Source organism: Cherax quadricarinatus, unplaced genomic scaffold (assembly GCF_038502225.1).
Source record: "Cherax quadricarinatus isolate ZL_2023a unplaced genomic scaffold, ASM3850222v1 Contig1606, whole genome shotgun sequence".
NCBI classification, from domain to species: Eukaryota; Metazoa; Arthropoda; class Malacostraca; order Decapoda; family Parastacidae; genus Cherax; species Cherax quadricarinatus.
The window spans coordinates 54,471-65,364 of record NW_027196632.1 but is presented as its reverse complement, the minus strand read 5'-3'; positions in this window follow the sequence as shown (position 1 = coordinate 65,364).

The window sequence follows — 10,894 nt, the reverse complement described above, 5'->3', positions numbered from 1 at the left end:
TGGCAGCAGCTTCCCGGCGCTGTAGTTAGTGGTGTGTGGATGGCAGCAGCTTCCCGGCGCTGTAGTTAGTGGTGTGTGGATGGCAGCAGCTTCCCGGCGCTGTAGTTAGTGGTGTGTGGATGGCAGCAGCTTCCCGGCGCTGTAGTTAGTGGTGTGTGGATGGCAGCAGCTTCCCGGCGCTGTAGTTAGTGGTGTGTGGATGGCAGCAGCTTCCCGGCGCTGTAGTTAGTGGTGTGTGGATGGCAGCAGCTTCCCGGCGCTGTAGTTAGCGGTGTGTGGATGGCAGCAGCTTCCCGGCGCTGTAGTTAGTGGTGTGTGGATGGCAGCAGCTTCCCGGCGCTGTAGTTAGTGGTGTGTGGATGGCAGCAGCTTCCCGGCGCTGTAGTTAGTGGTGTGTGGATGGCAGCAGCTTCCCGGCGCTGTAGTTAGTGGTGTGTGGATGGCAGCAGCTTCCCGGCGCTGTAGTTAGTGGTGTGTGGATGGCAGCAGCTTCCCGGCGCTGTAGTTAGTGGTGTGTGGATGGCAGTAGCTTCCCGGCGCTGTAGTTAGTGGTGTGTGGATGGCAGCAGCTTCCCGGCGCTGTAGTTAGTGGTGTGTGGATGGCAGCAGCTTCCCGGCGCTGTAGTTAGTGGTGTGTGGATGGCAGCAGCTTCCCGGCGCTGTAGTTAGTGGTGTGTGGATGGCAGCAGCTTCCCGGCGCTGTAGTTAGTGGTGTGTGGATGGCAGCAGCTTCCCGGCGCTGTAGTTAGTGGTGTGTGGATGGCAGCAGCTTCCCGGCGCTGTAGTTAGTGGTGTGTGGATGGCAGCAGCTTCCCGGCGCTGTAGTTAGTGGTGTGTGGATGGCAGCAGCTTCCCGGCGCTGTAGTTAGTGGTGTGTGGATGGCAGCAGCTTCCCGGCGCTGTAGTTAGTGGTGTGTGGATGGCAGCAGCTTCCCGGCGCTGTAGTTAGTGGTGTGTGGATGGCAGCAGCTTCCCGGCGCTGTAGTTAGTGGTGTGTGGATGGCAGCAGCTTCCCGGCGCTGTAGTTAGTGGTGTGTGGATGGCAGCAGCTTCCCGGCGCTGTAGTTAGTGGTGTGTGGATGGCACCAGCTTCCCGGCGCTGTAGTTAGTGGTGTGTGGATGGCAGCAGCTTCCCGGCGCTGTAGTTAGTGGTGTGTGGATGGCAGCAGCTTCCCGGCGCTGTAGTTAGTGGTGTGTGGATGGCAGCAGCTTCCCGGCGCTGTAGTTAGTGGTGTGTGGATGGCAGCAGCTTCCCGGCGCTGTAGTTAGTGGTGTGTGGATGGCAGCAGCTTCCCGGCGCTGTAGTTAGTGGTGTGTGGATGGCAGCAGCTTCCCGGCGCTGTAGTTAGTGGTGGGTGGATGGCAGCTTCCCGGCGCTGTAGTTAGTGGTGTGTGGATGGCAGCAGCTTCCCGGCGCTGTAGTTAGTGGTGTGTGGATGGCAGCAGCTTCCCGGCGCTGTAGTTAGTGGTGTGTGGATGGCAGCAGCTTCCCGGCGCTGTAGTTAGTGGTGTGTGGATGGCAGTAGCTTCCCGGCGCTGTAGTTAGTGGTGTGTGGATGGCAGCAGCTTCCCGGCGCTGTAGTTAGTGGTGTGTGGATGGCAGTAGCTTCCCGGCGCTGTAGTTAGTGGTGTGTGGATGGCAGCAGCTTCCCGGCGCTGTAGTTAGTGGTGTGTGGATGGCAGCAGCTTCCCGGCGCTGTAGTTAGTGGTGTGTGGATGGCAGCAGCTTCCCGGCGCTGTAGTTAGTGGTGTGGATGGCATGGCAGTTAGTGGTGTGTGGATGGCAGCAGCTTCCCGGCGCTGTAGTTAGTGGTGTGTGGATGGCAGCAGCTTCCCGGCGCTTTAGTTAGTGGTGTGTGGATGGCAGCAGCTTCCCGGCGCTGTAGTTAGTGGTGTGTGGATGGCAGCAGCTTCCCGGCGCTGTAGTTAGTGGTGTGTGGATGGCAGCAGCTTCCCGGCGCTGTAGTTAGTGGTGTGTGGATGGCAGCAGCTTCCCGGCGCTGTAGTTAGTGGTGTGTGGATGGCACCAGCTTCCCGGCGCTGTAGTTAGTGGTGTGTGGATGGCAGCTTCCCGGCGCTGTAGTTAGTGGTGTGTGGATGGCAGCAGCTTCCCGGCGCTGTAGTTAGTGGTGTGTGGATGGCAGCACCTTCCCGGCGCTGTAGTTAGTGGTGTGTGGATGGCAGCAGCTTCCGGCGCTGTAGTTAGTGGTGTGTGGATGGCAGCAGTTAGTGGTGTGTGGATGGCAGCAGCTTCCCGGCGCTTTAGTTAGTGGTGTGTGGATGGCAGCAGCTTCCCGGCGCTGTAGTTAGTGGTGTGTGGATGGCAGCAGCTTCCCGGCGCTGTAGTTAGTGGTGTGTGGATGGCAGCAGCTTCCGGCGCTGTAGTTAGTGGTGTGTGGATGGCAGCAGCTTCCCGGCGCTGTAGTTAGTGGTGTGTGGATGGCAGCAGCTTCCCGGCGCTGTAGTTAGTGGTGTGTGGATGGCAGCAGCTTCCCGGCGCTGTAGTTAGTGGTGTGTGGATGGCAGCAGCTTCCCGGCGCTGTAGTTAGTGGTGTGTGGATGGCAGCAGCTTCCCGGCGCTGTAGTTAGTGGTGTGTGGATGGCAGCAGCTTCCCGGCGCTGTAGTTAGTGGTGTGTGGATGGCAGCAGCTTCCCGGCGCTGTAGTTAGTGGTGTGTGGATGGCAGCAGCTTCCCGGCGCTGTAGTTAGTGGTGTGTGGATGGCAGCAGCTTCCCGGCGCTGTAGTTAGTGGTGTGTGGATGGCAGCAGCTTCCCGGCGCTGTAGTTAGTGGTGTGTGGATGGCAGCAGCTTCCCGGCGCTGTAGTTAGTGGTGTGTGGATGGCAGCAGCTTCCCGGCGCTGTAGTTAGTGGTGTGTGGATGGCAGTAGCTTCCCGGCGCTGTAGTTAGTGGTGTGTGGATGGCAGCAGCTTCCCGGCGCTGTAGTTAGTGGTGTGTGGATGGCAGCAGCTTCCCGGCGCTGTAGTTAGTGGTGTGTGGATGGCAGCAGCTTCCCGGCGCTGTAGTTAGTGGTGTGTGGATGGCAGCAGCTTCCCGGCGCTGTAGTTAGTGGTGTGTGGATGGCAGCAGCTTCCCGGCGCTGTAGTTAGTGGTGTGTGGATGGCAGCAGCTTCCCGGCGCTGTAGTTAGTGGTGTGTGGATGGCAGCAGCTTCCCGGCGCTGTAGTTAGTGGTGTGTGGATGCCAGCAGATTCCCGGCGCTGAAGTTAGTGGTGTGTGGATGGCAGCAGCTTCCCGGCGCTGTAGTTAGTGGTGTGTGGATGGCAGCAGCTTCCCGGCGCTGTAGTTAGTGGTGTGTGGATGGCAGCAGCTTCCCGGCGCTGTAGTTAGTGGTGTGTGGATGGCAGCAGCTTCCCGGCGCTGTAGTTAGTGGTGTGTGGATGGCAGCAGCTTCCCGGCGCTGTAGTTAGTGGTGTGTGGATGGCAGCAGCTTCCCGGCGCTGTAGTTAGTGGTGTGTGGATGGCAGCAGCTTCCCGGCGCTGTAGTTAGTGGTGTGTGGATGGCAGCAGCTTCCCGGCGCTGTAGTTAGTGGTGTGTGGATGGCAGCAGCTTCCCGGCGCTGTAGTTAGTGGTGTGTGGATGGCAGCAGCTTCCCGGCGCTGTAGTTAGTGGTGTGTGGATGGCAGCAGCTTCCCGGCGCTGTAGTTAGTGGTGTGTGGATGGCAGCAGCTTCCCGGCGCTGTAGTTAGTGGTGTGTGGATGGCAGCAGCTTCCCGGCGCTGTAGTTAGTGGTGTGTGGATGGCAGCAGCTTCCCGGCGCTGTAGTTAGTGGTGTGTGGATGGCAGCAGCTTCCCGGCGCTGTAGTTAGTGGTGTGTGGATGGCAGCAGCTTCCCGGCGCTGTAGTTAGTGGTGTGTGGATGGCAGCAGCTTCCCGGCGCTGTAGTTAGTGGTGTGTGGATGGCAGTAGCTTCCCGGCGCTGTAGTTAGTGGTGTGTGGATGGCAGCAGCTTCCCGGCGCTGTAGTTAGTGGTGTGTGGATGGCAGCAGCTTCCCGGCGCTGTAGTTAGTGGTGTGTGGATGGCAGCAGCTTCCCGGCGCGGTAGCTTCTCGGCGCTGTAGTTAGTGGTGTGTGGATGGCAGCAGCTTCCCGGCGCTGTAGTTAGTGGTGTGTGGATGGCAGCAGCTTCCCGGCGCTGTAGTTAGTGGTGTGTGGATGGCAGCAGCTTCCCGGCGCTGTAGTTAGTGGTGTGTGGATGGCAGCAGCTTCCCGGCGCTGTAGTTAGTGGTGTGTGGATGGCAGTAGCTTCCCGGCGCTGTAGTTAGTGGTGTGTGGATGGCAGCAGCTTCCCGGCGCTGTAGTTAGTGGTGTGTGGATGGCAGCAGCTTCCCGGCGCTGTAGTTAGTGGTGTGTGGATGGCAGTAGCTTCCCGGCGCTGTAGTTAGTGGTGTGTGGATGGCAGTAGTTAGTGGTGTGTGGATGGCAGCAGCTTCCCGGCGCTGTAGTTAGTGGTGTGTGGATGGCAGCAGCTTCCCGGCGCTGTAGTTAGTGGTGTGTGGATGGCAGCAGCTTCCCGGCGCTGTAGTTAGTGGTGTGTGGATGGCAGCAGCTTCCCGGCGCTGTAGTTAGTGGTGTGTGGATGGCAGTAGCTTCCCGGCGCTGTAGTTAGTGGTGTGTGGATGGCAGCAGCTTCCCGGCGCTGTAGTTAGTGGTGTGTGGATGGCAGCAGCTTCCCGGCGCTGTAGTTAGTGGTGTGTGGATGGCAGCAGCTTCCCGGCGCTGTAGTTAGTGGTGTGTGGATGGCAGCAGCTTCCCGGCGCTGTAGTTAGTGGTGTGTGGATGGCAGCAGCTTCCCGGCGCTGTAGTTAGTGGTGTGTGGATGGCAGCAGCTTCCCGGCGCTGTAGTTAGTGGTGTGTGGATGGCAGCAGCTTCCCGGCGCTGTAGTTAGTGGTGTGTGGATGGCAGTAGCTTCCCGGCGCTGTAGTTAGTGGTGTGTGGATGGCAGCAGCTTCCCGGCGCTGTAGTTAGTGGTGTGTGGATGGCAGCAGCTTCCCGGCGCTGTAGTTAGTGGTGTGTGGATGGCAGCAGCTTCCCGGCGCTGTAGTTAGTGGTGTGTGGATGGCAGCAGCTTCCCGGCGCTGTAGTTAGTGGTGTGTGGATGGCAGCAGCTTCCCGGAGCTGTAGTTAGTGGTGTGTGGATGGCAGCAGCTTCCCGGCGCTGTAGTTAGTGGTGTGTGGATGGCAGCAGCTTCCCGGCGCTGTAGTTAGTGATGTGTGGATGGCAGCTTCCCGGCGCTGTAGTTAGTGGTGTGTGGATGGCAGCAGCAGCAATTCCCGGCGCTGTAGTTAGTGGTGTGTGGATGGCAGCAGCTTGCCGGCGCTGTAGTGAGTGGTGTGTGGATGGCAGCAGCTTCCCGGCGCTGTAGTTAGGGGTGTGTGGATGGCAGCAGCTTCCCGGCGCTGTAGTTAGTGGTGTGTGGATGGCAGCAGCTTCCCGGCGCTGTAGTTAGTGGTGTGTGGATGGCAGCAGCTTCCCGGCGCTGTAGTTAGTGGTGTGTGGATGGCAGCAGCTTCCCGGCGCTGTAGTTAGTGGTGTGTGGATGGCAGCAGCTTCCCGGCGCTGTAGTTAGTGGTGTGTGGATGGCAGCAGCTTCCCGGCGCTGTAGTTAGTGGTGTGTGGATGGCAGCAGCTTCCCGGCGCTGTAGTTAGTGGTGTGTGGATGGCAGCAGCTTCCCGGCGCTGTAGTTAGTGGTGTGTGGATGGCAGCAGCTTCCCGGCGCTGTAGTTAGTGGTGTGTGGATGGCAGCAGCTTCCCGGCGCTGTAGTTAGTGGTGTGTGGATGGCAGCAGCTTCCCGGCGCTGTAGTTAGTGGTGTGTGGATGGCAGCAGCTTCCCGGCGCTGTAGTTAGTGGTGTGTGGATGGCAGCAGCTTCCCGGCGCTGTAGTTAGTGGTGTGTGGATGGCAGCAGCTTCCCGGCGCTGTAGTTAGTGGTGTGTGGATGGCAGCAGCTTCCCGGCGCTGTAGTTAGTGGTGTGTGGATGGCAGCAGCTTCCCGGCGCTGTAGTTAGTGGTGTGTGGATGGCAGCAGCTTCCCGGCGCTGTAGTTAGTGGTGTGTGGATGGCAGCAGCTTCCCGGCGCTGTAGTTAGTGGTGTGTGGATGGCAGCAGCTTCCCGGCGCTGTAGTTAGTGGTGTGTGGATGGCAGCAGCTTCCCGGCGCTGTAGTTAGTGGTGTGTGGATGGCAGCAGCTTCCCGGCGCTGTAGTTAGTGGTGTGTGGATGGCAGCAGCTTCCCGGCGCTGTAGTTAGTGGTGTGTGGATGGCAGCAGCTTCCCGGCGCTGTAGTTAGTGGTGTGTGGATGGCAGCAGCTTCCCGGCGCTGTAGTTAGTGGTGTGTGGATGGCAGCAGCTTCCCGGCGCTGTAGTTAGTGGTGTGTGGATGGCACAAGCTTCCCGGCGCTGTAGTTAGTGATGTGTGGATGGCAGCAGCTTCCCGGCGCTGTAGTTAGGGTGTGTGGATGGCAGCAGCTTCCCGGCGCTGTAGTTAGTGGTGTGTGGATGGCAGCAGCTTCCCGGCGCTGTAGTTAGTGGTGTGTGGATGGCAGCAGCTTCCCGGCGCTGTAGTTAGTGGTGTGTGGATGGCAGCAGCTTCCCGGCGCTGTAGTTAGTGGTGTGTGGATGGCAGCAGCTTCCCGGCGCTGTAGTTAGTGGTGTGTGGATGGCAGCAGCTTCCCGGCGCTGTAGTTAGTGGTGTGTGGATGGCAGCAGCTTCCCGGCGCTGTAGTTAGTGGTGTGTGGATGGCAGCAGCTTCCCGGCGCTGTAGTTAGTGGTGTGTGGATGGCAGCAGCTTCCCGGCGCTGTAGTTAGTGGTGTGTGGATGGCAGCAGCTTCCCGGCGCTGTAGTTAGTGGTGTGTGGATGGCAGCAGCTTCCCGGCGCTGTAGTTAGTGGTGTGTGGATGGCAGCAGCTTCCCGGCGCTGTAGTTAGTGGTGTGTGGATGGCAGCAGCTTCCCGGCGCTGTAGTTAGTGGTGTGTGGATGGCAGCAGCTTCCCGGCGCTGTAGTTAGTGGTGTGTGGATGGCAGCAGCTTCCCGGCGCTGTAGTTAGTGGTGTGTGGATGGCAGCAGCTTCCCGGCGCTGTAGTTAGTGGTGTGTGGATGGCAGCAGCTTCCCTGCGCTGTAGTTAGTGGTGTGTGGATGGCAGCAGCTTCCCGGCGCTGTAGTTAGTGGTGTGTGGATGGCAGCAGCTTCCCTGTGCTGTAGTTAGTGGTGTGTGGATGGCAGCAGCTTCCCGGCGCTGTAGTTAGTGGTGTGTGGATGGCAGCAGCTTCCCGGCGCTGTAGTTAGTGGTGTGTGGATGGCAGCAGCTTCCCGGCGCTGTAGTTAGTGGTGTGTGGATGGCAGCAGCTTCCCGGCGCTGTAGTTAGTGGTGTGTGGATGGCAGCAGCTTCCCGGCGCTGTAGTTAGTGGTGTGTGGATGGCAGCAGCTTCCCGGCGCTGTAGTTAGTGGTGTGTGGATGGCAGCAGCTTCCCGGCGCTGTAGTTAGTGGTGTGTGGATGGCAGCAGCTTCCCGGCGCTGTAGTTAGTGGTGTGTGGATGGCAGCAGCTTCCCGGCTGTCGGTAATTTAACCATTATTAATTTTTTTTTCATCTTTGTTAACAGTTTTCTTGGAGTAAGAAAGTAACTGTGCACAAGCTTACACAATGGCTGCAGATTTATCCCCTTAAGTTTATTTATTGAAAAACGTATCGGTCCAAAGAAAGATTTGTTTTCACTATATTTTTAATACGTTTTCAACAATTTTTACATTTGATCACGTCATGTGATTGTGTAAAGTGTGATAGTTTAGAGTTGATGGATTAATGGAAAAGCTTCAGCAGCGGTAGATGAGTGAACAAGGACCTCAACTCTTTCATTAATGTGTCCTGAGTAAATGCACTCAGTTTCCATTTTTCTCAAGTTTTTTTTTATATTCAATGACTCGTGTTGAAATAGTCTTTCTTGTACGTAGTGTGAGAGGCGCTGCGAGGCTCTCTCTCCTTCGTCGTGTCTACACCACCACAACTGTCCTGCCTTGGTGTGAGAGGCACTGCGAGGCTCTCTCTCCTTCGTCGTGTCTACATCACCACAACTGCCCTGCCTTGGTGTGAGAGGCACTGCGAGGCTCTCTCTCCTTCGTCGTGTCTACACCACCACAACTGTCTTGCCTTGGTGTGAGAGGCACTGCGAGGCTCTCTCTCCTTCGTCGTGTCTACATCACCACAACTGTCCTGCCTTGGTGTGAGAGGCGCTGCGAGGCTCTCCTTCGTCGTGTCTACACCACCACAACTGTCCTGCCTTGGTGTGAAAGGCGCTGCGAGGCTCTCTCTCCTTCGTCGTGTCTACACCACCACAACTGTCTTGCCTTGGTGTGAGAGGCGCTGCGAGGCTCTCTCTCCTTGGTCGTGTCTACACCACCACAACTGTCCTGCCTTGGTGTGAGAGGCACTGCGAGGCTCTCTCTCCTTCGTCATGTCTACACCACCACAACTGTCCTGCCTTGGTGTGAGAGGCGCTGCGAGGCTCTCTCTCCTTCGTCGTGTCTACACCACCACAACTGTCCTGCCTTGGTGTGAGAGGCACTGCGAGGCTCTCTCTCCTTCGTCGTGTCTACACCACCACAACAGTCCTGCCTTGGTGTGAGAGGCGCTGCGAGGCTCTCTCTCCTTCGTCGTGTCTACACCACCACAACTGTCCTGCCTTGGTGTGAGAGGCTCTGCGAGGCTCTCTCTCCTTCGTCGTGTCTACACCACCACAACTGTCCTGCCTTGGTGTGAGAGGCACTGCGAGGCTCTCTCTCCTTCGTCGTGTCTACACCACCACAACTGTCTTGCCTTGGTGTGAGAGGCACTGCGAGGCTCTCTCTCCTTCGTCGTGTCTACACCACCACAACTGTCTTGCCTTGGTGTGAGAGGCACTGCGAGGCTCTCTCTCCTTCGTCGTGTCTACACCACCACAACTGTCTTGCCTTGGTGTGAGAGGCACTGCGAGGCTCTCTCTCCTTCGTCGTGTCTACACCACCACAACTGTCCTGCCTTGGTGTGAGAGGCGCTGCGAGGCTCTCTCTCCTTCGTCGTGTCTACACCACCACAACTGTCCTGCCTTGGTGTGAGAGGCACTGCGAGGCTCTCTCTCCTTCGTCGTGTCTACACCACCACAACTGTCCTGCCTTGGTGTGAGAGGCGCTGCGAGGCTCTCTCTCCTTCGTCGTGTCTACACCACCACAACTGTCCTGCCTTGGTGTGAGAGGCACTGCGAGGCTCTCTCTCCTTCGTCGTGTCTACACCACCACAACTGTCCTGCCTTGGTGTGAGAGGCGCTGCGAGGCTCTCTCTCCTTCGTCGTGTCTACACCACCACAACAGTCCTGCCTTGGTGTGAGAGGCGCTGCGAGGCTCTCTCTCCTTCGTCGTGTCTACACCACCACAACAGTCCTGCCTTGGTGTGAGAGGCGCTGCGAGGCTCTCTGTCCTTCGTCGTGTCTACACCACCACAACTGTCCTGCCTTGGTGTGAGAGGCGCTGCGAGGCTCTCTCTCCTTCGTCGTGTCTACACCACCACAACTGTCCTGCCTTGGTGTGAGAGGCGCTGCGAGGCTCTCCTTCGTCCTGTCTACACCACCACAACTGTCCTGCCTTGGTGTGAGAGGCACTGCGAGACTCTCTGTCCTTCGTCGTGTCTACACCACCACAACTGTCCTGCCTTGGTGTGAGAGGCACTGCGAGGCTCTCTGTCCTTCGTCGTGTCTACACCACCACAACTGTCCTGCCTTGGTGTGAGAGGCACTGCGAGGCTCTCTCTCCTTCGTCGTGTCTACACCACCACAACTGTCCTGCCTTGGTGTGAGAGGCACTGCGAGGCTCTCTCTCCTTCGTCGTGTCTACACCACCACAACTGTCCTGCCTTGGTGTGAGAGGCACTGCGAGGCTCTCTCTCCTTCGTCGTGTCTACACCACCACAACTGTCCTGCCTTGGTGTGAGAGGCGCTGCGAGGCTCTCTCTCCTTCGTCGTGTCTACACCACCACAACAGTCCTGCCTTGGTGTGAGAGGCGCTGCGAGGCTCTCTGTCCTTCGTCGTGTCTACACCACCACAACTGTCCTGCCTTGGTGTGAGAGGCGCTGCGAGGCTCTCTCTCCTTCGTCGTGTCTACACCACCACAACTGTCCTGCCTTGGTGTGAGAGGCGCTGCGAGGCTCTCCTTCGTCCTGTCTACACCACCACAACTGTCCTGCCTTGGTGTGAGAGGCGCTGCGAGGCTCTCTCTCCTTCGTCGTGTCTACACCACCACAACTGTCCTGCCTTGGTGTGAGAGGTGCTGCGAGGCTCTCCTTCGTCCTGTCTACACCACCACAACTGTCCTGCCTTGGTGTGAGAGGCGCTGCGAGGCTCTCCTTCGTCGTGTCTACACCACCACAACTGTCCTGCCTTGGTGTGAGAGGCACTGCGAGGCTCTCTCTCCTTCGTCGTGTCTACACCACCACAACTGTCCTGCCTTGGTGTGAGAGGCACTGCGAGGCTCTCTCTCCTTCGTCGTGTCTACACCACCACAACTGTCCTGCCTTGGTGTGAGAGGCACTGCGAGGCTCTCTCTCCTTCGTCGTGTCTACACCACCACAACTGTCCTGCCTTGGTGTGAGAGGCACTGCGAGGCTCTCCTTCGTCGTGTCTACACCACCACAACTGTCCTGCCTTGGTGTGAGAGGCGCTGCGAGGCTCTCCTTCGTCGTGTCTACACCACCACAACTGTCCTGCCTTGGTGTGAGAGGCGCTGCGAGGCTCTCCTTCGTCGTGTCTACACCACCACAACTGTCCTGCCTTGGTGTGAGAGGCGCTGCGAGGCTCTCTCTCCTTCGTCGTGTCTACACCACCACAACTGTCCTGCCTTGGTG